Source organism: Pelobates fuscus, chromosome 12, assembly GCF_036172605.1.
Source record: "Pelobates fuscus isolate aPelFus1 chromosome 12, aPelFus1.pri, whole genome shotgun sequence".
NCBI lineage: Eukaryota > Metazoa > Chordata > Amphibia > Anura > Pelobatidae > Pelobates > Pelobates fuscus.
The window spans coordinates 69,095,294-69,116,863 of NC_086328.1; the positions used below are offsets into that span (position 1 = coordinate 69,095,294).

General features: G+C 39.7%; 53 pseudogenes; all 53 read right to left on the minus strand.

The window, feature by feature from the left end:
- Positions 1 to 107: 107 nt before the first annotated feature.
- LOC134579972 (5S ribosomal RNA) lies at positions 108 to 226 on the minus strand (annotated as a pseudogene).
- Positions 227 to 849: 623 nt separating this feature from the next.
- Positions 850 to 968, minus strand: LOC134580092 (5S ribosomal RNA; annotated as a pseudogene).
- Positions 969 to 2,114: 1,146 nt separating this feature from the next.
- Positions 2,115 to 2,233, minus strand: LOC134580077 (5S ribosomal RNA; annotated as a pseudogene).
- A 134-nt stretch (positions 2,234 to 2,367) lies between these two features.
- LOC134579636 (5S ribosomal RNA) lies at positions 2,368 to 2,486 on the minus strand (annotated as a pseudogene).
- A 134-nt stretch (positions 2,487 to 2,620) lies between these two features.
- Positions 2,621 to 2,739, minus strand: LOC134579633 (5S ribosomal RNA; annotated as a pseudogene).
- Positions 2,740 to 3,116: 377 nt separating this feature from the next.
- LOC134580168 (5S ribosomal RNA) lies at positions 3,117 to 3,235 on the minus strand (annotated as a pseudogene).
- Positions 3,236 to 4,113: 878 nt separating this feature from the next.
- On the minus strand, positions 4,114 to 4,232 carry LOC134579806 (5S ribosomal RNA; annotated as a pseudogene).
- Positions 4,233 to 4,608: 376 nt separating this feature from the next.
- Positions 4,609 to 4,727, minus strand: LOC134579899 (5S ribosomal RNA; annotated as a pseudogene).
- A 376-nt stretch (positions 4,728 to 5,103) lies between these two features.
- LOC134579729 (5S ribosomal RNA) lies at positions 5,104 to 5,222 on the minus strand (annotated as a pseudogene).
- Positions 5,223 to 5,356: 134 nt separating this feature from the next.
- On the minus strand, positions 5,357 to 5,475 carry LOC134579740 (5S ribosomal RNA; annotated as a pseudogene).
- A 134-nt stretch (positions 5,476 to 5,609) lies between these two features.
- LOC134580151 (5S ribosomal RNA) lies at positions 5,610 to 5,728 on the minus strand (annotated as a pseudogene).
- Positions 5,729 to 5,862: 134 nt separating this feature from the next.
- On the minus strand, positions 5,863 to 5,981 carry LOC134579788 (5S ribosomal RNA; annotated as a pseudogene).
- A 387-nt stretch (positions 5,982 to 6,368) lies between these two features.
- LOC134580099 (5S ribosomal RNA) lies at positions 6,369 to 6,487 on the minus strand (annotated as a pseudogene).
- A 134-nt stretch (positions 6,488 to 6,621) lies between these two features.
- LOC134579768 (5S ribosomal RNA) lies at positions 6,622 to 6,740 on the minus strand (annotated as a pseudogene).
- A 379-nt stretch (positions 6,741 to 7,119) lies between these two features.
- On the minus strand, positions 7,120 to 7,238 carry LOC134580157 (5S ribosomal RNA; annotated as a pseudogene).
- Positions 7,239 to 7,372: 134 nt separating this feature from the next.
- Positions 7,373 to 7,491, minus strand: LOC134580087 (5S ribosomal RNA; annotated as a pseudogene).
- A 134-nt stretch (positions 7,492 to 7,625) lies between these two features.
- On the minus strand, positions 7,626 to 7,744 carry LOC134579900 (5S ribosomal RNA; annotated as a pseudogene).
- A 376-nt stretch (positions 7,745 to 8,120) lies between these two features.
- Positions 8,121 to 8,239, minus strand: LOC134580047 (5S ribosomal RNA; annotated as a pseudogene).
- A 134-nt stretch (positions 8,240 to 8,373) lies between these two features.
- On the minus strand, positions 8,374 to 8,492 carry LOC134580181 (5S ribosomal RNA; annotated as a pseudogene).
- Positions 8,493 to 8,871: 379 nt separating this feature from the next.
- LOC134579891 (5S ribosomal RNA) lies at positions 8,872 to 8,990 on the minus strand (annotated as a pseudogene).
- Positions 8,991 to 9,124: 134 nt separating this feature from the next.
- Positions 9,125 to 9,243, minus strand: LOC134580135 (5S ribosomal RNA; annotated as a pseudogene).
- A 627-nt stretch (positions 9,244 to 9,870) lies between these two features.
- On the minus strand, positions 9,871 to 9,989 carry LOC134579759 (5S ribosomal RNA; annotated as a pseudogene).
- Positions 9,990 to 10,123: 134 nt separating this feature from the next.
- On the minus strand, positions 10,124 to 10,242 carry LOC134579746 (5S ribosomal RNA; annotated as a pseudogene).
- A 378-nt stretch (positions 10,243 to 10,620) lies between these two features.
- Positions 10,621 to 10,739, minus strand: LOC134580029 (5S ribosomal RNA; annotated as a pseudogene).
- Positions 10,740 to 10,872: 133 nt separating this feature from the next.
- On the minus strand, positions 10,873 to 10,991 carry LOC134579969 (5S ribosomal RNA; annotated as a pseudogene).
- A 134-nt stretch (positions 10,992 to 11,125) lies between these two features.
- LOC134579772 (5S ribosomal RNA) lies at positions 11,126 to 11,244 on the minus strand (annotated as a pseudogene).
- A 134-nt stretch (positions 11,245 to 11,378) lies between these two features.
- Positions 11,379 to 11,497, minus strand: LOC134580097 (5S ribosomal RNA; annotated as a pseudogene).
- Positions 11,498 to 11,631: 134 nt separating this feature from the next.
- LOC134579987 (5S ribosomal RNA) lies at positions 11,632 to 11,750 on the minus strand (annotated as a pseudogene).
- A 627-nt stretch (positions 11,751 to 12,377) lies between these two features.
- Positions 12,378 to 12,496, minus strand: LOC134579624 (5S ribosomal RNA; annotated as a pseudogene).
- Positions 12,497 to 12,630: 134 nt separating this feature from the next.
- On the minus strand, positions 12,631 to 12,749 carry LOC134579937 (5S ribosomal RNA; annotated as a pseudogene).
- Positions 12,750 to 13,125: 376 nt separating this feature from the next.
- Positions 13,126 to 13,244, minus strand: LOC134579731 (5S ribosomal RNA; annotated as a pseudogene).
- A 378-nt stretch (positions 13,245 to 13,622) lies between these two features.
- Positions 13,623 to 13,741, minus strand: LOC134579756 (5S ribosomal RNA; annotated as a pseudogene).
- A 134-nt stretch (positions 13,742 to 13,875) lies between these two features.
- LOC134580084 (5S ribosomal RNA) lies at positions 13,876 to 13,994 on the minus strand (annotated as a pseudogene).
- A 131-nt stretch (positions 13,995 to 14,125) lies between these two features.
- On the minus strand, positions 14,126 to 14,244 carry LOC134580100 (5S ribosomal RNA; annotated as a pseudogene).
- Positions 14,245 to 14,378: 134 nt separating this feature from the next.
- LOC134579625 (5S ribosomal RNA) lies at positions 14,379 to 14,497 on the minus strand (annotated as a pseudogene).
- A 378-nt stretch (positions 14,498 to 14,875) lies between these two features.
- LOC134579726 (5S ribosomal RNA) lies at positions 14,876 to 14,994 on the minus strand (annotated as a pseudogene).
- Positions 14,995 to 15,128: 134 nt separating this feature from the next.
- Positions 15,129 to 15,247, minus strand: LOC134579976 (5S ribosomal RNA; annotated as a pseudogene).
- Positions 15,248 to 15,381: 134 nt separating this feature from the next.
- LOC134579901 (5S ribosomal RNA) lies at positions 15,382 to 15,500 on the minus strand (annotated as a pseudogene).
- Positions 15,501 to 15,876: 376 nt separating this feature from the next.
- On the minus strand, positions 15,877 to 15,995 carry LOC134579970 (5S ribosomal RNA; annotated as a pseudogene).
- A 134-nt stretch (positions 15,996 to 16,129) lies between these two features.
- Positions 16,130 to 16,248, minus strand: LOC134579773 (5S ribosomal RNA; annotated as a pseudogene).
- A 134-nt stretch (positions 16,249 to 16,382) lies between these two features.
- On the minus strand, positions 16,383 to 16,501 carry LOC134580098 (5S ribosomal RNA; annotated as a pseudogene).
- A 134-nt stretch (positions 16,502 to 16,635) lies between these two features.
- On the minus strand, positions 16,636 to 16,754 carry LOC134579988 (5S ribosomal RNA; annotated as a pseudogene).
- Positions 16,755 to 17,381: 627 nt separating this feature from the next.
- On the minus strand, positions 17,382 to 17,500 carry LOC134579626 (5S ribosomal RNA; annotated as a pseudogene).
- Positions 17,501 to 17,634: 134 nt separating this feature from the next.
- Positions 17,635 to 17,753, minus strand: LOC134579938 (5S ribosomal RNA; annotated as a pseudogene).
- Positions 17,754 to 18,129: 376 nt separating this feature from the next.
- Positions 18,130 to 18,248, minus strand: LOC134579732 (5S ribosomal RNA; annotated as a pseudogene).
- A 378-nt stretch (positions 18,249 to 18,626) lies between these two features.
- Positions 18,627 to 18,745, minus strand: LOC134579757 (5S ribosomal RNA; annotated as a pseudogene).
- A 134-nt stretch (positions 18,746 to 18,879) lies between these two features.
- Positions 18,880 to 18,998, minus strand: LOC134580085 (5S ribosomal RNA; annotated as a pseudogene).
- Positions 18,999 to 19,129: 131 nt separating this feature from the next.
- Positions 19,130 to 19,248, minus strand: LOC134580101 (5S ribosomal RNA; annotated as a pseudogene).
- Positions 19,249 to 19,382: 134 nt separating this feature from the next.
- Positions 19,383 to 19,501, minus strand: LOC134579627 (5S ribosomal RNA; annotated as a pseudogene).
- Positions 19,502 to 19,879: 378 nt separating this feature from the next.
- LOC134579728 (5S ribosomal RNA) lies at positions 19,880 to 19,998 on the minus strand (annotated as a pseudogene).
- Positions 19,999 to 20,132: 134 nt separating this feature from the next.
- On the minus strand, positions 20,133 to 20,251 carry LOC134579977 (5S ribosomal RNA; annotated as a pseudogene).
- Positions 20,252 to 20,629: 378 nt separating this feature from the next.
- LOC134580136 (5S ribosomal RNA) lies at positions 20,630 to 20,748 on the minus strand (annotated as a pseudogene).
- Positions 20,749 to 21,366: 618 nt separating this feature from the next.
- LOC134580109 (5S ribosomal RNA) lies at positions 21,367 to 21,485 on the minus strand (annotated as a pseudogene).
- Between the last annotated feature and the right edge of the window lie 85 nt (positions 21,486 to 21,570).

The following is a 21,570-nucleotide window of genomic DNA, read 5'->3' on the forward strand; positions in this document are numbered from 1 at the left end:
TGTTGGTAGAATATCAAATACTGGTTGCGACAAAAGACAAGAAAATTCTGGATAGGGAAAAAAGTGATCTGATTATGACATCATAATGCAAAAAAGAAATAAACAAAAGCTTATGGCACCTGAGGTTTCTAGTTGGTCTCCCATACAAGTACTAACCAGGCCCGAGTCTGCATGGCTTCTGAGATCTGACGAGATCAGGCATTTGCAGACTGGTATGGCCATAGGCAAAATTAATCAAATGCAATTTCACTGATGTTGGTAGAATATCAAACACTGGTTGCGACAAAAGACAAGACGCTTCTAGATAGGGAAAAAAGTGATCTGATTATGACATCATAATGCAAAAAAGAAATAAACAAAAGCTTATGGCACCTGAGGTTCCTAGTTGGTCTCCCATACAAGTACTAACCAGGACCGAGTCTGGATGGCTTCTGACGAGATCAGGCATTTTCAGACTGGTATGGCCATAGGCAAAATTAATCGAATGCAATTTCACTGATGTTGGTAGAATATCAAACACTGGTTGCGACAAAAGACAAGACATTTCTGGATAGGGAAAAAACTGATCTGATTATAACATCATAATGCAAAAAAGATATAAACAAAAGCTTATGGCACCTGAGGTTCCTAGTTGGTCTCCCATACAAGTACTAACCAGGCCTGAGTCTGGATGGCTTCTGAGATCTGACATTTTCAGACTGGTATGGCCATAGGAAAAATTAATTAAATGCAACTTCACTGATGTTGGTAGAATATCAAACACTGGTTGCGACAAAAGACAAGACGCTTCTGGATAGGGAAAAAAGTGATCTGATTATGACATCATAATGCAAAAAAGAAATAAACAAAAGCTTACGGCATCTGAGGTTCCTAGTTGATCTTCCATACAAGTACTAACCAGACACGAGTCTGGATGGTTTCTGAGATCTGACGAGATCAGGCATTTTCAGACTGGTATGGCCATAGGCAAAATTAATCGAATGCAATTTCACTGATGTTGGTAGAATATCAAACACTGGTTGCGACAAAAGACAAGACGCTGCTGGATAGGGGAAAAAGTGTTCTGATTATGACATCATAATACAAAAAAGAAATAAACAAAAGCTTACGGAACGTGAGGTTCCTAGTTGGTCTCCCATACAAGTACTAACCAGGCCCGAGCCTGGATGGCTTCTGAGATCTGACGAGAATTTGCATTTTCAGACTGGTATGGCCATAGGCAAAATTAATCGAATGCAATTTCACTGATGTTGGTAGAATATCAAACACTGGTTGCGACAAAAAAAAGGACGCTGCTGCATAGGGGAAAAAGTGTTCTGATTATGACATCATAATGCAAAAAAGAAATAAACAAAAGCTTACGGAACGTGAGGTTCCTAGATAGTCTTCCATACAAGTACTAACCAGGACCGAGTCTGGATGGCTTCTGAGATCTGACGAGATCAGGCATTTTCAGACTGGTAGGGCCATAGGAAAAATTAATCGAATGCAATTTCACTGATGTTGGTAGAATATCAAACACTGGTTGCGACAAAAGACAAGACGCTTCTGGATAGGGAAAACAGTGATCTGATTATGACATCATAATGCAAAAAAGAAATAAACAAAAGCTTACGGCACCTGAGGTTCCTAGTTGGTCTTCCATACAAGTACTAACCAGACACGAGTCTAGATGGTTTCTGAGATCTGACGAGATTAGGCATTTTCAGACTGGTATGGCCATAGGCAAAATTAATCGAATGCAATGTAACTGATGTTGGTAGACTATCAAACACTGGTTGCGACAAAAGACAAGACGCTGCTGGATAGGGGAAAAAGTGTTCTGATTATGACATCATAATGCAAAAAAGAAATAAACAAAAGCTTACGGAACGTGAGGTTCCTAGTTGGTCTCCAATACAAGTACTAACCAGGCCCGAGTCTGGATGGCTTCTGAGATCTGACGAGATCTTGCATTTTCAGACTGGTATGGCCATAGGCAAAATTATTCGAGTGCAATTTCACTGATGTTGGTAGAGTATCAAACACTGGTTGCGACAAAAGACAAGACTCTTCTGGATAGGGAAAAAAGTGATCTGATTATGACATCATAATGCAAAAAAGAAATAAACCAAATCTTACGGCACCTGAGGTTCCTAGATAGTCTTCCATACAAGTACTAACCAGGACCGAGTCTGGATGGCTTCTGAGATCTGACGAGATCAGGCATTTTCAGACTGGTAGGGCCATAGGAAAAATTAATCGAATGCAATTTCACTGATGTTGGTAGAATATCAAACACTGGTTGCGATAAAAGACAAGACGCTTCTGGATAGGGAAAAAAGTGATCTGATTATGACATCATAATGCAAAAAAGAAATAAACAAATGCTTATGGCACCTGAGGTTCCTAGTTGGTCTCCCAAACAAGTACTAACCAGGCCCGAGTCTGGATGGCTTCTGAGATCTGACGAGATCAGGCATTTTCAAACTGGTATGGCCATAGGCAAAAGTAATTGAATGCAATTTCACTGATGTTGGTAGAATATCAAACACTGGTTGCAACAAAAGACAAGACGCTTCTGGATAGGGAAAACAGTGATCTGATTATGACATCATAATGCAAAAAAGAAATAAACAAAAGCTTAAGGCACCTGAGGTTCCTAGTTGGTCTCCCATACAGGTACTAACCAGGCCCGAGTCTGCATGGCTTCTGAGATCTGACGAGATCAGGCATTTTCAGACTGGTATGGCCATGGGCAAAATTAATCAAATGCAATTTTACTGATGTTGGTAGAATATCAAACACTGGTTGCGACAAAAGACAAGACGCTTCTGGATAGGGAAAAAAGTGATCTGATTATAACATCATAATGCAAAAAAGAAATAAACAAAAGCTTATGGCACCTGAGGTTCCTAGTTGGTCTCCCATACAAGTACTAACCAGGCCCGAGTCTGGATGGCTTCTGAGATCTGACATTTTAAGACTGGTATGGCCATAGGCAAAATTAATCAAATGCAATTTCACTTATGTATGTTGAATATCAAACACTGGTTGCGACAAAAGACAAGACGCTTCTAGATAGGGAAAAAAGTGATCTGATTATGACATCAAAATGCAAAAAAGAAATAAACAAAAGCTTATGGCACCTGAGTTCCCTAGTTGGTCTCCCATACAAGTACTAACCAGGCCCGAGTCTGGATGGCTTCTGAGATCTGACGAGATCAGGCATTTTCAGACTATTATGGCCATAGTCAAAATTATTTGAATGCAATTTCACTGATGTTGGTAGAATATCAAACACTGGTTGCGACAAAAGACAAGACGCTTCTGGATAGGGAAAAAAAGTGATCTGATTATGACATCATAATGCAAAAAAGAAATAAACAAAAGCTTACAGCACCTGAGGTTCCTAGTTGTTCTCCCATACAAGTAGTAAACAGGCCCGAGTCTGGATGGTTTCTGATATCTGACGAGATCAGGCATTTTCAGACTGGTATGGCCATTGGCAAAATTAATTGAATGCAATTTCACTGATGTTGGTAGAATATCAAACACTGGTTGCGACAAAAGACAAGACGATTCTGGATAGGGAAAAAAGTGATCTGATTATGACATCATAATGCAAAAAAAGAAATAAACAAAAGCTTATGGCACCTGAGGTTCCTAGTTGGTCTCCCATACAAGTACTAAGCAGGACCGAGTCTGGATGGCTTCTGACGAGATCGGGCATTTTCAGACTGGTATGGCCATAGGCAAAATTAATCGAATGCAATTTCACTGATGTTGGTAGAATATCAAACACTGGTTGCGACAAAAGACAAGACGTTTCTGGATAGGGAAAAAAATGATCTGATTATAACATCATAATGCAAAAAAGATATAAACAAAAGCTTATGGAACCTGAGGTTCCTAGTTGGTCTCCCATACAAGTACTAACCAGACCCGAGTCTGGATGGCTTCTGAGATCTGACATTTTCAGACTGGTATGGCCATAGGCAAAATTATTCGAATGCAACTTCACTGATGTTGGTAGAATATCAAACACTGGTTGCGACAAATGACAATACGCTTCTGGATAGGGAAAAAAGTGATCTGATTATGACATCATAATGCAAAAAAGAAATAAACAAAAGCTTACCGCACCTGAGGTTCCTAGTTGGTCTCCCATACAAGTACTAACCAGACCCGAGTCTGGATGGCTTCTGAGATCTGACGAGATCAGGCATTTTCAGACTGGTATGGCCATAGGCAAAATTAATCGAATGCAATTTCACTGATGTTGGTAGAATATCAAACACTGGTTGCGACAAAAGACAAGACGCTTCTGGATAGGGAAAAAAGTGATCTGATTATGACATCATAATGCAAAAAAGAAATAAACAAAAGCTTATGGCACCTGAGGTTTCTAGTTGGTCTCCCATACAAGTACTAACCAGGCCCGAGTCTGGATAGCTTCTGAGATCTGGCATTTTCAGACTGGTATGGCCATAGGCAAAATTAATCGAATGCAGTTTCACTGATGTTGGTAGAATATCAAACACTGGTTGCGACAAAAGACAAGATGCTTCTGGATAGGGAAAAAGTGATCTGATTATGACATCATAATGCAAAAAAGAAATAAACAAAAGCTTATGGCACCTGAGGTTCCTAGTTGGTCTCCCATACAAGTACTAAACAGGCCCAATTCTATATGGCTTCTGAGATCTGACGAGACCAGGCATTTTCAGACTGGTATGGCCATAGGCAAAATTAATCGACTGCAATTTCACTGATGTTGGTAGAATATCAAACACTGGTTGCGACAAAAGACAAGACGCTTCTGGATAGGGAAAAAAGTGATCTGATTATGACATCATAATGCAAAAAATAAATAAACAAAAGCTTATGGCACCTGAGGTTTCTAGTTGGTCTCCCATACAAGTACTAACCCGGCCCAAGTCTGGATAGCTTCTGAGATCTGGCATTTTCAGACTGGTATGGCCATAGGCAAAATTAATCGAATGCAATTTCACTGATGTTGGTAGAATATCAAACACTGGTTGCGACAAAAGACAAGATGCTTCTGGATAGGGAAAAAGTGATCTGATTATGACATCATAATGCAAAAAAGAAATAAACAAAAGCTTACAGCACCTGAGGTTCCTAGTTGGTCTCCCATACAAGTACTAACCAGGCCCGAGTCTGAATGGCTGCTGAGATCTGACAAGATCAGGCATTTTCAGACTGGTATGGCCATAGGCAAAATTAATTGAATGCAATTTCACTGATGTTGGTAGAATATCAAACACTGGTTGCGACAAAAGACAAGACACTTCTGGATAGGGAAAAAAGTGATCTAATTATGACATCATAATGCAAAAAAGAAATAAACAAAAGCTTACAGCACCTGAGGTTCCTAGTTGGTCTCCCATACAAGTACTAACCAGGCCCGAGTCTGGATGGCTTCTGAGATCTGACGATACCAGGCATTTTCAGACTGGTATGGCCATAAGCAAAATTAATTGAATGCAATTTCACTGATGTTGGTAGAATATCAAACACTGGTTGCGACAAATGACAAGACGCTTCTGGATAGGGAAAAAAGTGATCTGATTATGACATCATAATGCAAAAAAGAAATAAACAAAAGCTTACGGCACCTGAGGTTCCTAGTTGGTCTCCCATAAAAGTACTAACCAGGCCCGAGTCTGGATGGCTTCTGAGATCTGATGAGATCAGGCATTTTCAGACTGGTATGGCCATAGGCAAAATCAATTGAATGCAATTTCACTGATGTTGGTAGAATATCAAACACTGGTTGCGACAAAAGACAAGACGCTTCTGGATAGGGAAAAAAGTGATCTGATTATGACATCATAATGCAAAAAAGAAATAAACAAAAGCTTATGGCACCTGAAGTTCCTAGTTAGTCTCCCATACAAGTAATAACCAGGCCCGAGTCTGGATGGCTTCTGAGATCTGACGAGATCAGGCATTTTCAGACTGGTATGGCCATAGGCAAAATTAATCGAATGCAATTTCACTGATGTTGGTAGAATATCAAACACTGGTTGCGACAAAAGACAAGATGCTTCTGGATAGGGAAAAAAGTGATCTGATTATGACATTATAATGCAAAAAAGAAATAAACAAAAGCTTATGGCACCTGAGGTTCCTAGTTGGTCTCCCATACAAGTACTAAACAGGCCCAATTCTATATGGCTTCTGAGATCTGACGAGACCAGGCATTTTCAGACTGGTAGTATGGCCATAGGCAAAATTAATCGAATGCAATTTCACTGATGTTGGTAGAATATCAAACACTGGTTGCGACAAAAGACAAGATGCTTCTCGATAGGGAAAAAAGTGATCTGATAATCTGATAATGCAAAAAAGAAATAAACAAAAGCTTATGGCACCTGAGGTTCCTAGTTGGTCTCCCATACAAGTACTAAACAGGCCCAATACTATATGGCTTCTAAGATCTGACGAGATCAGGCATTTTAAGACTGGTATGGCCATAGGCAAAATTAATCGAATGCAATTTCACTGATGTTGGTAGAATATCAAACACTGGTTGCGACAAAAGACAAGACGCTTCTGGATAGGGAAAAAAGTCATCTGATTATGACATCATAATGCAAAAAAGAAATAAACAAAAGCTTACAGCACCTGAGGTTCCTAGTTGGTCTCCCATACAAGTACTAACCAGACCCGAGTCTGGATGGCTTCTGAGATCTGACGAGACCAGGCATTTTCAGACTGGTATGGCCATAGGCAAAATTAATTGAATGCAATTTCACTGATGTTGGTAGAATATCAAACACTGGTTGCGACAAAAGACAAGACGCTTCTGGATAGGGAAAAAAGTGATCTGAATATGACATCATAATGCAAAAAAGAAATAAACAAAAGCTTATAGCACCTGAGGTTTCTAGTTGGTCTCCCATACAAGTACTAACCAGGCCCGAGTCTGGATAGCTTCTGAGATCTAGCATTTTCAGACTGGTATGGCCATAGGGTAAATTTAATCGAATGCAATTTCATTGATGTTGGTAGAATATCAAACCCTGGTTGCGACAAAAGACAAGATGCTTCTGGAAAGGGGAAAAAAGTGATCTGATTATGACATCATAATGCAAAAAAGAAATAAACAAAAGCTTACGGCACCTGAGGTTCCTGGTTGGTCTCCCATACAAGTACTAGCCAGGCCCGAGTCTGGATGGCTTCTGAGATCCGATGAGATCAGGCATTTTCAGACTGGTATGGCCATAGGCAAAAATAATCGTATGCAATTTCACTGATGTTGGTAGAATATAAAACACTGGTTGCGACAAAAGACAAGACGCTTCTGGAAAGGGAAAAAGTGATCTGATTATGACATCATAATGCAAAAAAAGAAATAAACAAAATCTTACGGCACCTGAGGTTCCTAGTTGGTCTCCCATACAAGTACTAACCAGGCCCGAATCTGGATGGCTTCTAAGATCTGACGAGATTAGGCATTTTCAGACTGGTATGGCCATTGACAAAATTAATCGAATGCAATTTCACTGATGTTGGTAGAATATCAAACACTGGTTGCGACAAAAGACAAGATGCTTCTGGATAGGGAAAAAAGTGATCTGATTATGACATCATAATGCAAAAAAGAAATAAACAAAAGCTTATGGCACCTGAGGTTCCTAGTTGGTCTCCCATACAAGTACTAAACAGGCCCAATTCTATATGGCTTCTGAGATCTGACGAGACCAGGCATTTTCAGACTGGTATGGCCATAGGCAAAATTAATCGACTGCAATTTCACTGATGTTGGTAGAATATCAAACACTGGTTGCGACAAAAGACAAGACGCTTCTGGATAGGGAAAAAAGTGATCTGATTATGACATCATAATGCAAAAAAGAAATAAACAAAAGCTTATGGCACCTGAGGTTTCTAGTTGGTCTCCCATACAAGTACTAACCAGGCCCAAGTCTGGATAGCTTCTGAGATCTGGCATTTTCAGACTGGTATGGCCATAGGCAAAATTAATCGAATGCAATTTCACTGATGTTGGTAGAATATCAAACACTGGTTGCGACAAAAGACAAGATGCTTCTGGATAGGGAAAAAGTGATCTGATTATGACATCATAATGCAAAAAAGAAATAAACAAAAGCTTACAGCACCTGAGGTTCCTAGTTGGTCTCCCATACAAGTACTAACCAGGCCCGAATCTGAATGGCTGCTGAGATCTGACAAGATCAGGCCTTTTCAGACTGGTATGGCCATAGGCAAAATTAATTGAATGCAATTTCACTGATGTTGGTAGAATATCAAAGACTGGTTGCGACAAAAAACAAGACGCTTCTGGATAGGGAAAAAAGTGATCTGATTATGAAATCATAATGCAAAAAAGAAATAAACAAAAGCTTACAGCACCTGAGGTTCCTAGTAGGTCTCCCATACAAGTACTAACCAGGCCCGAGTCTGGATGGCTTCTGAGATCTGACGAGACCAGGCATTTTCAGACTGGTATGGCCATAGGCAAAATTAATTCGAATGCAATTTCACTGATGTTGGTAGAATATCAAACACTGGTTGCGACAAAAGACAAGACGCATCTGGATAGGGAAAAAAGTGATCTGAATATGACATCATAATGCAAAAAAGAAATAAATAAAAGCTTATGGCACCTGAGGTTTCTAGTTGGTCTCCCATACAAGTACTAACCAGGCCCGAGTCTGGATAGCTTCTGAGACCTGGCATTTTCAGACTGGTATTGACATAGGGTAAATTTAATCGAATGCAATTTCACTGATGTTGGTAGAATATCAAACACTGGTTGCGACAAAAGACAAGATGCTTCTGGATAGGGAAAAAAGTGATCTGATTATGACATCATAATGCAAAAAAGAAATAAACAAAAGCTTACGGCACCTGAGGTTCCTGGTTGGTCTCCCATACAAGTACTAACCAGGCCCGAGTCTAGATGGCTTCTGAGATCCGATGAGATCAGGCATTTTCAGACTGGTATGTCCATAGGCAAAAATGATCGAATGCAATTTCACTGATGTTGGTAGAATATCAAACACTGGTTGCGACAAAAGACAAGACGCTTCTGGAAAGGGAAAAAGTGATCTGATTATGACATCATAATGCAAAAAAAGAAATAAACAAAAGCTTACGGCACCTGAGGTTCCTAGTTGGTCTCCCATACAAGTACTAACCAGGCCTGAGTCTGGATGGCTTCTGAGATCTGACGAAATTAGGCATTTTCAGACTGGTATGGCCATAGACAAAATTAATTGAATGCAATTTCACTGATGTTGGTAGAATATCAAACACTGGTTGCGACAAAAGACAAGACGCTTCTGGAGAGGGAAAAAGTGATCTGATTATGACATCATAATGCAAAAAAGAAATAAACAAAAGCTTACGGCACCTAATGTTCCTAGTTGGTCTCCCATACAAGTACTAACCAGACCCGAGTCTGGATGGCTTCTGAGATCTGACAAGATCAGGCATTTCCAGACTGGTATGCCATAGGCAAAATTAATCGAATGCAATTTCGCTGATGTTGGTAGAATATCAAACACTGGTTGCGACAAAAGACAAGATGCTTCTAGATAGGGAAAAAAGTGATCTGATTATGACATCATAATGCAAAAAATAAATAAACAAAAGCTTAAGGCACTTGAGGTTCCTAGTTGGTCTCCCATACAAGTACTAACCAGGCCCGAGTCTGGATAGCTTCTGAGATCTGGCATTTTCAGACGGGTATGGCCATAGGCAAAATTTACCCAATGCAATTTCACTGATGTTGGTAGAATATCAAACACTGGTTGTGACAAAAGACAAGATGCTTCTGGATAGGGAAAAAGTGATCTGATTATGACATCATAATGCAAAAAAGAAATAAACAAAAGCTTACAGCACCTGAGGTTCCTAGTTGGTCTCCCATACAAGTACTATCCAGGCCCGAGTCTGAATGGCTGCTGAGATCTGACAAGATCAGGCATTTTCAGACTGGTATGGCCATAGGCAAAATTAATTGAATGCAATTTCACTGATGTTGGTAGAATATCAAAGACTGGTTGTGACAAAAGACAAGACGCTTCTGGATAGGGAAAAAAGTGATCTGATTATGACATCGTAATGCAAAAAAGAAATAAACAAAAGCTTACAGCACCTGAGGTTCCTAGTTGGTCTCCCATACAAGTACTAAACAGGCCCGAGTCTGGATGGCTTCTGAGATCTGACGAGACCAGGCATTTTCAGACTGGTATTGCCATAGGCAAAATTGATTGAATGCAATTTCACTGATGTTGGTAGAATATCAAACACTGGTTGCGACAAAAGACAAGACGCATCTGGATAGGGAAAAAAGTGATCTGAATATGACATCATAATGCAAAAAATAAATAAACAAAAGCTTAAGGCACTTGAGGTTCCTAGTTGGTCTCCCATACAAGTACTAACCAGGCCCGAGTCTGGATAGCTTCTGAGATCTGGCATTTTCAGACTGGTATGGCCATAGGGTAAATTTAATCGAATGTAATTTCATTGATGTTGGTAGAATATCAAACACTGGTTGCGACAAAAGACAAGATGCCTCTGGATAGGGAAAAAAGTGATCTGATTATGACATCATAATGCAAAAAAGAAATAAACAAAAGCTTATGGCACCTGAGGTTTCTAGTTGGTCTCCCATACAAGTACTAAACAGGCCCAAATCTATATGGCTTCTAAGATCTGACGAGATCAGGCATTTTAAGACTGGTATGGCCATAGGCAAAATTAATCGAATGCAATTTCACTGATGTTGGTAGAATATCAAACACTGGTTGCGACAAAAGACAAGATGCTTCTGGATAGGGAAAAAGTGATCTGATTATGACATCATAATGCAAAAAAGAAATAAACAAAAACTTACGGCACCTGAGGTTCCTAGTTGGTCTCCCATACAAGTACTAACCAGGCCCGAGTCTGAATGGCTTCTGAGATCTGACAAGATTAGGCATTTTCAGACTGGTATGGCCATAGGCAAAATTAATTGAATGCAATTTCACTGATGTTGGTAGAATATCAAACACTGCTTGCGACAAAAGACAAGACACTTCTGTATAGGGAAAAAAGTGATCTGATTATGACATCATAATGCAAAAAAGAAATAAACAAAAGCTTACAGCACCTGAGGTTCCTAGTTGGTCTCCCATACAAGTACTAACCAGGCCCGAGTCTGGATGGCTTCTGAAATCTGACGAGACCAGGCATTTTCAGACTGGTATGGCCATAGGCAAAATTAATTGAATGCAATTTCACTGATGTTGGTAGAATATCAAACACTGGTTGTGACAAATGACAAGACGCTTCTGGATAGGGAAAAAAGTGATCTGATTATGACATCATAATGCAAAAAAGAAATAAACAAAAGCTTACGGCACCTGAGGTTCCTAGTTGTTCTCCCATACAAGTACTAACCAGACCCGAGTCTGAATGGCTTCTGAGATCTGACAAGATCAGGCATTTTCAGACTGGTATGGCCATAGGCAAAATCAATTGAATGCAATTTCACTGATGTTGGTAGAATATCAAACACTGGTTGCGACAAAAGACAAGACGCTTCTGGATAGGGAAAAAAGTGATCTGATTATGACATCATAATGCAAAAAAGAAATAAACAAAAGCTTATGGCACCTGAAGTTCCTAGTTAGTCTCCCATACAAGTACTAACCAGGCCCAATTCTATATGGCTTCTGAGATCTGACGAGACCAGGCATTTTCAGACTGGTATGGCCATAGGCAAAATTAATCGAATGCAATTTCACTGATGTTGGTAGAATATCAAACACTGGTTGCGACAAAAGACAAGACGCTTCTGGATAGGGAAAAAAGTGATCTGATTATGACATCATAATGCAAAAAAGAAATAAACAAAAGCTTATGGCACCTGAGGTTTCTAGTTGGTCTCCCATACAAGTACTAACCAGGCCCAAGTCTGGATAGCTTCTGAGATCTGGCATTTTCAGACTGGTATGGCCATAGGCAAAATTTATCTAATGCAATTTCACTGATGTTGGTAGAATATCAAACACTGGTTGCGACAAAAGACAAGATGCTTCTCGATAGGGAAAAAAGTGATCTGATAATCTGATAATGCAAAAAAGAAATAAACAAAAGCTTATGGCATCTGAGGTTCCTAGTTGGTCTCCCATACAAGTACTAAACAGGCCCAATACTATATGGCTTCTAAGATCTGACGAGATCAGGCATTTTAAGACTGGTATGGCCATAGGCAAAATTTATCTAATGCAATTTCACTGATGTTGGTAGAATATCAAACACTGGTTGCGACAAAAGACAAGACGCTTCTGGATAGGGAAAAAAGTCATCTGATTATGACATCATAATGCAAAAAAGAAATAAACAAAAGCTTACAGCACCTGAGGTTCCTAGTTGGTCTCCCATACAAGTACTAACCAGGCCCGAGTCTGGATGGCTTCTGAGATCTGACGAGACCAGGCATTTTCAGACTGGTATGGCCATAGGCAAAATTAATTGAATGTAATTTCACTGATGTTGGTAGAATATCAAACACTGGTTGCGACAAAAGACAAGACGCTTCTGGATAGGGAAAAAAGTAATCTGATTATGACATCATAATGCAAAAAAGAAATAAACAAAAGCTTATAGCACCTGAGGTTCCTAGTTGGTCTCCCATACAAGTACTAAACAGGCCCAATTCTATATGGCTTCTGAGATCTGACGAGACCAGGCATTTTCAGACTGGTATGGCCATAGGCAAAATTAATCGAATGCAATTTTACTGATGTTGGTAGAATATCAAACACTGGTTGCGACAAAAGACAAGACGCTTCTGGATAGGGAAAAAAGTGATCTGATTATGACATCATAATGCAAAAAAGAAATAAACAAAAGCTTATGGCACCTGAGGATCCTAGTTGGTCTCCCATACAAGTGCTAACCAGGCCCAAGTCTGGATAGCTTCTGAGATCTGGCATTTTCAGACTGGTATGGCCATAGGCAAAATTAATCGAATGCAATTTCACTGATGTTGGTAGAATATCAAACACTGGTTGCGACAAAAGACAAGATGCTTCTGGATAGGGAAAAAGTGATCTGATTATGACATCATAATGCAAAAAAGAAATAAACAAAAGCTTACAGCACCTGAGGTTCCTAGTTGGTCTCCCATACAAGTACTAACCAGGCCCGAGTCTGAATGGCTGCTGAGATCTGACAAGATCAGGCATTTTCAGACTGGTATGGCCATAGGCAAAATTAATTGAATGCAATTTCACTGATGTTGGTAGAATATCAAACACTGGTTGCGACAAAAGACAAGACGCATCTGGATAGGGAAAAAAGTGATCTGAATATGACATCATAATGCAAAAAAGAAATAAATAAAAGCTTATGGCACCTGAGGTTTCTAGTTGGTCTCCCATACAAGTACTAACCAGGCCCGAGTCTGGATAGCTTCTGAGATCTGGCATTTTCAGACTGGTATTGACATAGGGTAAATTTAATCGAATGCAATTTCACTGATGTTGGTAGAATATCAAACACTGGTTGCGACAAAAGACAAGATGCTTCTGGATAGGGAAAACAGTGATCTGATTATGACATCATAATGCAAAAAAGAAATAAACAAAAGCTTACGGCACCTGAGGTTCCTGGTTGGTCTCCCATACAAGTACTAACCAGGCCCGAGTCTGGATGGCTTCTGAGATCCGATGAGATCAGGCATTTTCAGACTGGTATGTCCATAGGCAAAAATAATTGAATGCAATTTCACTGATGTTGGTAGAATATCAAACACTGGTTGCGACAAAAGACAAGACGCTTCTGGAAAGGGAAAAAGTGATCTGATTATGACATCATAATGCAAAAAAAGAAATAAACAAAAGCTTACGGCACCTGAGGTTCCTAGTTGGTCTCCCATACAAGTACTAACCAGGCCTGAGTCTGGATGGCTTCTGAGATCTGACGAAATTAGGCATTTTCAGACTGGTATGGCCATAGGCAAAATTTATCTAATGCAATTTCACTGATGTTGGTAGAATATCAAACACTGGTTGCGACAAAAGACAAGATGCTTCTCGATAGGGAAAAAAGTGATCTGATAATCTGATAATGCAAAAAAGAAATAAACAAAAGCTTATGGCACCTGAGGTTCCTAGTTGGTCTCCCATACAAGTACTAAACAGGCCCAATACTATATGGCTTCTAAGATCTGACGAGATCAGGCATTTTAAGACTGGTATGGCCATAGGCAAAATTAATCGAATGCAATTTCACTGATGTTGGTAGAATATCAAACACTGGTTGCGACAAAAGACAAGACGCTTCTGGATAGGGAAAAAAGTCATCTGATTATGACATCATAATGCAAAAAAGAAATAAACAAAAGCTTACAGCACCTGAGGTTCCTAGTTGGTCTCCCATACAAGTACTAACCAGGCCCGAGTCTGGATGGCTTCTGAGATCTGACGAGACCAGGCATTTTCAGACTGGTATGGCCATAGGCAAAATTAGTTGAATGTAATTTCACTGATGTTGGTAGAATATCAAACACTGGTTGCGACAAAAGACAAGACGCTTCTGGATAGGGAAAAAAGTCATCTGATTATGACATCATAATGCAAAAAAGAAATAAACAAAAGCTTATAGCACCTGAGGTTTCTAGTTGGTCTCCCATACAAGTACTAACCAGGCCCGAGTCTGGATAGTTTCTGAGATCTGGCATTTTCAGACTGGTATGGCCATAGGGTAAATTTAATCGAATGCAATTTCATTGATGTTGGTAGAATATCAAACACTGGTTGCGACAAAAGACAAGATGCCTCTGGATAGGGAAAAAAGTGATCTGATTATGACATCATAATGCAAAAAAGAAATAAACAAAAGCTTACGGCACCTGAGGTTCCTGGTTGGTCTCCCATACAAATACTAGCCAGGCCCGAGTCTGGATGGCTTCTGAGATCCGATGAGATCAGGCATTTTCAGACTGGTATGGCCATAGGCAAAAATAATCGAATGCAATTTCACTGATGTTGGTAGAATATAAAACACTGGTTGCGACAAAAGACAAGACGCTTCTGGAAAGGGAAAAAGTGATCTGATTATGACATCATAATGCAAAAAAAGAAATAAACAAAAGCTTACGACACCTGAGGTTCCTAGTTGGTCTCCCATACAAGTACTAACCAGGCCCGAGTCTGGATGGCTTGTAAGATCTGACGAGATTAGGCATTTTCAGACTGGTATGGCCATAGACAAAACTAATCGAATGCAATTTCACTGATGTTGGTAGAATATCAAACACTGGTTGCGACAAAAGACAAGATGCTTCTGGATAGGGAAAAAAGTGATCTGATTATGACATCATAATGCAAAAAAGAAATAAACAAAAGCTTATGGCACCTGAGGTTCCTAGTTGGTCTCCCATACAAGTACTAAACAGGCCCAATTCTATATGGCTTCTGAGATCTGACGAGACCAGGCATTTTCAGACTGGTATGGCCATAGGCAAAATTAATCGACTGCAATTTCACTGATGTTGGTAGAATATCAAACACTGGTTGCGACAAAAGACAAGACGCTTCTGGATAGGGAAAAAAGTGATCTGATTATGACATCATAATGCAAAAAAGAAATAAACAAAAGCTTATGGCACCTGAGGTTCCTAGTTGGTCTCCCATACAAGTACTAACCAGGCCCAAGTCTGGATAGCTTACGAGATCAGGCATTTTAAGACTGGTATGGCCATAGGCAAAATTAATCGAATGCAATTTCACTGATGTTGGTAGAATATCAAACACTGGTTGCGACAAAAGACAAGATGCTTCTGGATAGGGAAAAAGTGATCTGATTATGACATCATAATGCAAAAAAGAAATAAACAAAAACTTACGGCACCTGAGGTTCCTAGTTGGTCTCCCATACAAGTACTAACCAGGCCCGAGTCTGAATGGCTTCTGAGATCTGACAAGATTAGGCATTTTCAGACTGGTATGGCCATAGGCAAAATTAATTGAATGCAATTTCACTGATGTTGGTAGAATATCAAACACTGCTTGCGACAAAAGACAAGACACTTCTGTATAGGGAAAAAAGTGATCTGATTATGACATCATAATGCAAAAAAGAAATAAACAAAAGCTTACAGCACCTGAGGTTCCTAGTTGGTCTCCCATACAAGTACTAACCAGGCCCGAGTCTGGATGGCTTCTGAAATCTGACGAGACCAGGCATTTTCAGACTGGTATGGCCATAGGCAAAATTAATTGAATGCAATTTCACTGATGTTGGTAGAATATCAAACACTGGTTGTGACAAATGACAAGACGCTTCTGGATAGGGAAAAAAGTGATCTGATTATGACATCATAATGCAAAAAAGAAATAAACAAAAGCTTACGGCACCTGAGGTTCCTAGTTGTTCTCCCATACAAGTACTAACCAGACCCGAGTCTGAATGGCTTCTGAGATCTGACAAGATCAGGCATTTTCAGACTGGTATGGCCATAGGCAAAATCAATTGAATGCAATTTCACTGATGTTGGTAGAATATCAAACACTGGTTGCGACAAAAGACAAGACGCTTCTGGATAGGGAAAAAAGTGATCTGATTATGACATCATAATGCAAAAAAGAAATAAACAAAAGCTTATGGCACCTGAAGTTCCTAGTTAGTCTCCCATACAAGTACTAACCAGGCCCAATTCTATATGGCTTCTGAGATCTGACGAGACCAGGCATTTTCAGACTGGTATGGCCATAGGCAAAATTAATCGAATGCAATTTCACTGATGTTGGTAGAATATCAAACACTGGTTGCGACAAAAGACAAGACGCTTCTGGATAGGGAAAAAAGTGATCTGATTATGACATCATAATGCAAAAAAGAAATAAACAAAAGCTTATGGCACCTGAGGTTTCTAGTTGGTCTCCCATACAAGTACTAACCAGGCCCAAGTCTGGATAGCTTCTGAGATCTGGCATTTTCAGACTGGTATGGCCATAGGCAAAATTTATCTAATGCAATTTCACTGATGTTGGTAGAATATCAAACACTGGTTGCGACAAAAGACAAGATGCTTCTCGATAGGGAAAAAAGTGATCTGATAATCTGATAATGCAAAAAAGAAATAAACAAAAGCTTATGGCATCTGAGGTTCCTAGTTGGTCTCCCATACAAGTACTAAACAGGCCCAATACTATATGGCTTCTAAGATCTGACGAGATCAGGCATTTTAAGACTGGTATGGCCATAGGCAAAATTTATCTAATGCAATTTCACTGATGTTGGTAGAATATCAAACACTGGTTGCGACAAAAGACAAGACGCTTCTGGATAGGGAAAAAAGTCATCTGATTATGACATCATAATGCAAAAAAGAAATAAACAAAAGCTTACAGCACCTGAGGTTCCTAGTTGGTCTCCCATACAAGTACTAACCAGGCCCGAGTCTGGATGGCTTCTGAGATCTGACGAGACCAGGCATTTTCAGACTGGTATGGCCATAGGCAAAATTAATTGAATGTAATTTCACTGATGTTGGTAGAATATCAAACACTGGTTGCGACAAAAGACAAGACGCTTCTGGATAGGGAAAAAAGTCATCTGATTATGACATCATAATGCAAAAAAGAAATAAACAAAAGCTTATAGCACCTGAGGTTCCTAGTTGGTCTCCCATACAAGTACTAAACAGGCCCAATTCTATATGGCTTCTGAGATCTGACGAGACCAGGCATTTTCAGACTGGTATGGCCATAGGCAAAATTAATCGAATGCAATTTTACTGATGTTGGTAGAATATCAAACACTGGTTGCGACAAAAGACAAGACGCTTCTGGATAGGGAAAAAAGTGATCTGATTATGACATCATAATGCAAAAAAGAAATAAACAAAAGCTTATGGCACCTGAGGATCCTAGTTGGTCTCCCATACAAGTGCTAACCAGGCCCAAGTCTGGATAGCTTCTGAGATCTGGCATTTTCAGACTGGTATGGCCATAGGCAAAATTAATCGAATGCAATTTCACTGATGTTGGTAGAATATCAAACACTGGTTGCGACAAAAGACAAGATGCTTCTGGATAGGGAAAAAGTGATCTGATTATGACATCATAATGCAAAAAAGAAATAAACAAAAGCTTACAGCACCTGAGGTTCCTAGTTGGTCTCCCATACAAGTACTAACCAGGCCCGAGTCTGAATGGCTGCTGAGATCTGACAAGATCAGGCATTTTCAGACTGGTATGGCCATAGGCAAAATTAATTGAATGCAATTTCACTGATGTTGGTAGAATATCAAACACTGGTTGCGACAAAAGACAAGACGCATCTGGATAGGGAAAAAAGTGATCTGAATATGACATCATAATGCAAAAAAGAAATAAATAAAAGCTTATGGCACCTGAGGTTTCTAGTTGGTCTCCCATACAAGTACTAACCAGGCCCGAGTCTGGATAGCTTCTGAGATCTGGCATTTTCAGACTGGTATTGACATAGGGTAAATTTAATCGAATGCAATTTCACTGATGTTGGTAGAATATCAAACACTGGTTGCGACAAAAGACAAGATGCTTCTGGATAGGGAAAACAGTGATCTGATTATGACATCATAATGCAAAAAAGAAATAAACAAAAGCTTACGGCACCTGAGGTTCCTGGTTGGTCTCCCATACAAGTACTAACCAGGCCCGAGTCTGGATGGCTTCTGAGATCCGATGAGATCAGGCATTTTCAGACTGGTATGTCCATAGGCAAAAATAATTGAATGCAATTTCACTGATGTTGGTAGAATATCAAACACTGGTTGCGACAAAAGACAAGACGCTTCTGGAAAGGGAAAAAGTGATCTGATTATGACATCATAATGCAAAAAAAGAAATAAACAAAAGCTTACGGCACCTGAGGTTCCTAGTTGGTCTCCCATACAAGTACTAACCAGGCCTGAGTCTGGATGGCTTCTGAGATCTGACGAAATTAGGCATTTTCAGACTGGTATGGCCATAGGCAAAATTTATCTAATGCAATTTCACTGATGTTGGTAGAATATCAAACACTGGTTGCGACAAAAGACAAGATGCTTCTCGATAGGGAAAAAAGTGATCTGATAATCTGATAATGCAAAAAAGAAATAAACAAAAGCTTATGGCACCTGAGGTTCCTAGTTGGTCTCCCATACAAGTACTAAACAGGCCCAATACTATATGGCTTCTAAGATCTGACGAGATCAGGCATTTTAAGACTGGTATGGCCATAGGCAAAATTAATCGAATGCAATTTCACTGATGTTGGTAGAATATCAAACACTGGTTGCGACAAAAGACAAGACGCTTCTGGATAGGGAAAAAAGTCATCTGATTATGACATCATAATGCAAAAAAGAAATAAACAAAAGCTTACAGCACCTGAGGTTCCTAGTTGGTCTCCCATACAAGTACTAACCAGGCCCGAGTCTGGATGGCTTCTGAGATCTGACGAGACCAGGCATTTTCAGACTGGTATGGCCATAGGCAAAATTAGTTGAATGTAATTTCACTGATGTTGGTAGAATATCAAACACTGGTTGCGACAAAAGACAAGACGCTTCTGGATAGGGAAAAAAGTCATCTGATTATGACATCATAATGCAAAAAAGAAATAAACAAAAGCTTATAGCACCTGAGGTTTCTAGTTGGTCTCCCATACAAGTACTAACCAGGCCCGAGTCTGGATAGTTTCTGAGATCTGGCATTTTCAGACTGGTATGGCCATAGGGTAAATTTAATCGAATGCAATTTCATTGATGTTGGTAGAATATCAAACACTGGTTGCGACAAAAGACAAGATGCCTCTGGATAGGGAAAAAAGTGATCTGATTATGACATCATAATGCAAAAAAGAAATAAACAAAAGCTTACGGCACCTGAGGTTCCTGGTTGGTCTCCCATACAAATACTAGCCAGGCCCGAGTCTGGATGGCTTCTGAGATCCGATGAGATCAGGCATTTTCAGACTGGTATGGCCATAGGCAAAAATAATCGAATGCAATTTCACTGATGTTGGTAGAATATAAAACACTGGTTGCGACAAAAGACAAGACGCTTCTGGAAAGGGAAAAAGTGATCTGATTATGACATCATAATGCAAAAAAAGAAATAAACAAAAGCTTACGACACCTGAGGTTCCTAGTTGGTCTCCCATACAAGTACTAACCAGGCCCGAGTCTGGATGGCTTGTAAGATCTGACGAGATTAGGCATTTTCAGACTGGTATGGCCATAGACAAAATTAATCGAATGCAATTTCACTGATGTTGGTAGAATATCAAACACTGGTTGCGACAAAAGACAAGATGCTTCTGGATAGGGAAAAAAGTGATCTGATTATGACATCATAATGCAAAAAAGAAATAAACAAAAGCTTATGGCACCTGAGGTTCCTAGTTGGTCTCCCATACAAGTACTAACCAGGCCCAAGTCTGGATAGCTTCTGAGATCTGGCATTTTCAGACTGGTATTGACATAGGGTAAATTTAATCGAATGCAATTTCACTGATGTTGGTAGAATATCAAACACTGGTTGCGACAAAAGACAAGACGCTTCTGGAAAGGGAAAAAGTGATCTGATTATGACATCATAATGCAAAAAAAGAAATAAACAAAAGCTTACGGCACCTGAGGTTCCTAGTTGGTCTCCCATACAAGTACTAACCAGGCCTGAGTCTGGATGGCTTCTGAGATCTGACGAAATTAGGCATTTTCAGACTGGTATGGCCATAGACAAAATTAATCGAATGCAATTTCACTGATGTTGGTAGAATATCAAACACTGGTTGCGACAAAAGACAAGACGCTTCTGGATAGGGAAAAAGTGATCTGATTATGACATCATAATGCAAAAAAGAAATAAACAAAAGCTTACGGCACCTGATGTTCCTAGTTGGTCTCCCATACAAGTACTAACCAGGCCCGAGTCTGGATAGCTTCTGAGATCTGGCATTTTCAGACTGGTATGGCCATAGGCAAAATTAATCAAATGCAATTTCGCTGATGTTGGTAGAATATCAAACACTGGTTGCGACAAAAGACAAGATGCTTCTAGATAGGGAAAAAAGTGATCTGATTATGACATCATAATGCAAAAAATAAATAAACAAAAGCTTAAGGCACTTGAGGTTCCTAGTTGGTCTCCCATACAAGTACTAACCAGGCCCGAGTCTGGATAGCTTCTGAGATCTGGCATTTTCAGACTGGTATGGCCATAGGCAAAATTTATCCAATGCAATTTCACTGATGTTGGTAGAATATCAAACACTGGTTGCGACAAAAGACAAGATGCTTCTCGATAGGGTAAAATTGATCTGATTATGACATCATAATGCAAAAAAGAAATAAACAAAAGCTTACGGCACCTGAGGTTCCTAGTTGGTCTCCCATACAAGTACAAACCAGGACCGAGTCTGGATGGCTTTTGAGATCTGACAAGATCAGGCATTTTCAGACTGGTATGGCCATAGGCAAAATTAATCGAATGTAATTTCACTGATGTTGGTAGAATATCAAACACTGGTTGCGACAAAAGACAAGATGCTTCTGAATAGGGA